Genomic DNA, 3,974 nt, shown 5'->3' with positions numbered 1-3,974 from the left:
GATTTTGGAAAGTATCTTATAAGAAACATAAACTGATGGCCACAGGCCTCACGAGTATCAAATTGATTGTATTGTTATAATTTTCAGATGGATTCACTAATTTTAAATATTACCATCACATTCCTTAGAAGCATATAATATGATCAATAGTGTTCACTATGCTAGTTAGTAATTGACACACCAAATGGAAAATTAAGTTCATAAAATTGTAAAATAGTGGAGACTAAATGGTTTACCAGTACTTACCATCAACACATGAATCTCCCAATACTGCCTATAAAAATAACTAAAGTAGAAAACTAAATGTCTAGCTTTCAGAACTATATATTCACTCATCCCAGAAAAAGAAATTTGTTGGGGGTGGGGTTTGAAGTGAGGGAGGACTAATACTCACATCTTGGATTAAGTTTGGTTCACCTGTTATCGCAATAAAGTGATGTAAATGTCTTTTTCTGTAGGTACTTTAGAGCCTTCCACTATAGAATTATGCAGGAAGAACAGCACCACAGTCACTACTCACCTGAAAAAACTTGTATTGTTCTCTTCCCTGGAATGGTATTATCCCAAACTGAATAGATGAATCCAGAAATGGGAGCTGCATTGTGTTTAATGCAGACTCAGGGTCAATTGACATGTAATTCTTTGTATTATTTTTCTTCTTTGGAAATGGAGAACAGATGTCAAAAACAACGTTAAATGGATCATTTTCTGGCTTATTATCTTCAAGTGGTTCAGTCACAAAAATATGCCAGAGAATACTAATCATCAGGCAACTTTGGTTTCTCACAGAAACTTTTCTTGTTTTGGTGTGAGAATGATAAGCTAGTGTTCCAAAGCTAGAATGGGTGAAAGATCATCATTTAGTCTAATTTTTTAAGTCACACAGGCATACATTAATGTAGCATTTTGCTGGCACATGTGTTTCATTACTTTAGTAATAAAAAATATTTCCACACATAAAATTACATATTAATGTATAAAATATTTTAGCACCAGATGACTTTAAACAACAATATGTGATAACTTAGAATCTTTCTTCATATGCACACCAGACAAAAATTAGTCACCACCAGGAGACATCACACTAATACTAAGTAACATTGTCTTTAACCTTGACAGTGAAGAAGAGAGTCCGTAAATTTCTTCAGGTAAGCTGTATGTAACTGGAACCATTCATTGATGATTATATCTCACAGAGCTACCAAAGTTTGGGGATGCTGACTGCTCCAAATAGTCCAAGACAGTTTTGTGGTATTAATACAAGTGATTTGGTAGGCTAGTTGAGTTGTAACAGGGTTCCAGAGTGTTTACCGAACAAGAGCTTGTGTGTGCTACCCTATAAATTTGGCTGTAACCATCTTGAAAGTTGGGAGTATCCACAAAATGGCTGAAATGTCATAAAATACTCATTATGAAGATATAGAAGAAAGGGCAACAATTGGCCATTGTGACTGATGAAACATCCTGGTTCATGCTCTTGGTTACCTGAATAAATGGACGCAAATCACAGTACAAGAAACACAACCAAAACATTACAGAATCATTTGAATGTCACCTTCCATGCATTTTGGGCTAAATATTTCATTGGGATATTAGTGTACTTGATGCCTTGCATCATTTGAAAAGAGACAAAATTGCAACTCAATGGACCACACCATGCAGCTTTGTGTGCTGCAGTGAGCAATGGCCTTTTGTGAAGTGCCTGACTCCAGTGTCCATTACAAGTAGTCCCCTTTGTAGTACTTGCCTGTACAGTGGTCAAGAGGGATCTGCATTCACTGACAGCAGCAGTTCCTGCTGGCTGTGAAACTGATTATCACCAACAAAGTATGGCACTTGTCTCTGATTTATGTTGATTAGGGTCTTTTTATGACCACTGTTCTTATGCTGTGTGGCAGGGCTGCAAGTGGTACACAATTCCTTGTAGATACTTTGGATGGTCCACACTGATACGCCAACAAATAAGGCAACATTGTCAGGGGCATGTCCACACTTGGTGCTTCTTTCTACCATTCTGTCACATCTCCCTGTAGTTTTCTAGTAATAAAGTAAACTTCAAGGATCTTCAGCCTGTTGTCAACAAAAGTAGTGGAAACAATGAGATGCCTGCCAAAATATGTGTGTGATCTAGAATTTAAAAATGAAACCTATGTCTGCCTGTGCATAAATTTAAGAATTTTTAATGTAGAGGACTATAAATGGGCAGCCTATGTAGAACATAGAGAGAGGAGGACATGTTATGCTTGTTTAAAATAACATCAAGATTGCAAGACTTCTCTGAAGTTTGGAACATAGGAGAGAGATAGTGCTAAAAATAGAATTATGAGGGTGGCTCAGGGATTGTGTCTGGATAGCTCACCTGTCAGAGCCACTATCCACAAAAACTAATAGTTCTAGGCTTTGGAGTTGAGTCTCTGTTCAGCAGACAATTTTAATTTGCTAGGAAATGTTAAACCAGTGTACTACACTGTAGAGTGAAAACTCATGTTAGAAAAAACCCCTGTGCTACAGCTAAGCCATTTCCCTGTGCTATCCTTTCCTCTAGGAGTTATAGTCCTACAAGGCTACAGGATAACTTCTAAGAGGTTTGGAATGTAGGAGATGATCTTGGCAGTAGTAGACATGTGAGAGCAGGTCATGAGTTATGGCTGGAGAACTTGTTCAGTACAGCAACTGATTTTGGAAGCCAAAGGTCCCAGCTTTGAGTCCTTGCTCATAACATAATTTCAATCTGCTACGAAATTTCAAATCAGTTTACACTCCTCTGCCAAATGCAAAGTTATCCTGGAATTCCAGGACATTTGAAGAGATCTTCATAAGTTAAATGACTTTTTTCTATCCAGATACTTACAGATTCCTTTCGTTGAACAAAGATTTTATCCTAACAGCATTTCCACAGAAAACAACTTGATAAGACATAGAATATTTTAGGCTTGTATCATAAGTCAATGTCCTGTTCTACAAGCCAGCATAATGATCGGTAGTTCACAAGCAAAATGCACTGAACTAGGTTATATGTTTATCAAGCAATGGAAGCTCCAGATAGGAATATCAACAATGTAGGAAAAGATACATCGCTACTTACTGTAAAGGAGATATGTCACGTTGAAGACAGGCACAATTAAAAGACACTTACATAAAGCTTTTGGCCACAGCCTTCATCAGTAAAAGAGAGATACACACCATACACATCCACAAGCAAGCTCACCTTATGCACATGACTGCCAAATCCAGCCCCTCAGGCTGGAAGCTTGTGAGGCATGCTTGTTTGTGTATGTGAATGGTGTGTGTCTCTATTTTACTTGTGAAGGCTGTAGCTGAAAGATTTATGTATGTGCAGTTTATGTGTTTATTTCATATTAGTTTTGTAGTGGCATTGGTGAGGATCCACTATGGTGTAGAGGTAGATGTGCAGTGGGAGAGAGGGGGGAGGGAGAGAAACACAGCTAGAAGGTAAAACACTTTTAATCTTGTGCTACAACATTCATAGTACTGTCACGCCATGGAACACACACCCTCAGGAGTGCAGCATGGAGGCCTCAGTGACAGCTGCAGAAGCCAACTGCTAGTGGTATGGTAGGCCATGATGCCTGCACCCAGCAATGCTGGCACTTGCTTAGCTTACTCAGCAAATATGTGCCCCAGTTTTCACAGCGTGATATCTAGTATCAAGTGCCCATGGCGTGTACGAGTGTCAGTGTTCTCATACAGACTGTCAGGACCCAGAAGAAGAGCAGATCCCAGCAGATGACAAAGGTGGGTGCTGGGGTGCTCACCCTGGTGTGGATGTGGGCATGTCAACAACTTCTCCACAATAGATATCAACTAGTGCCCAGAAAGGCAGAATTTTGGCTGTTACTGAAGAGTGGCTCATCTGCCCCACAGTGCTTGTTGGCCCTTAACCTGTTGGTGATTGGTGTGGCCCTCACATTGTGGTGGCTGCTGGCAAACTGCTCATATTACTACTAAAATCA

Source organism: Schistocerca americana, chromosome 3 (genome assembly GCF_021461395.2).
Source record: "Schistocerca americana isolate TAMUIC-IGC-003095 chromosome 3, iqSchAmer2.1, whole genome shotgun sequence".
NCBI classification, from domain to species: domain Eukaryota; kingdom Metazoa; phylum Arthropoda; class Insecta; order Orthoptera; family Acrididae; genus Schistocerca; species Schistocerca americana.
Note: the sequence above shows the minus strand (reverse complement) of the source record.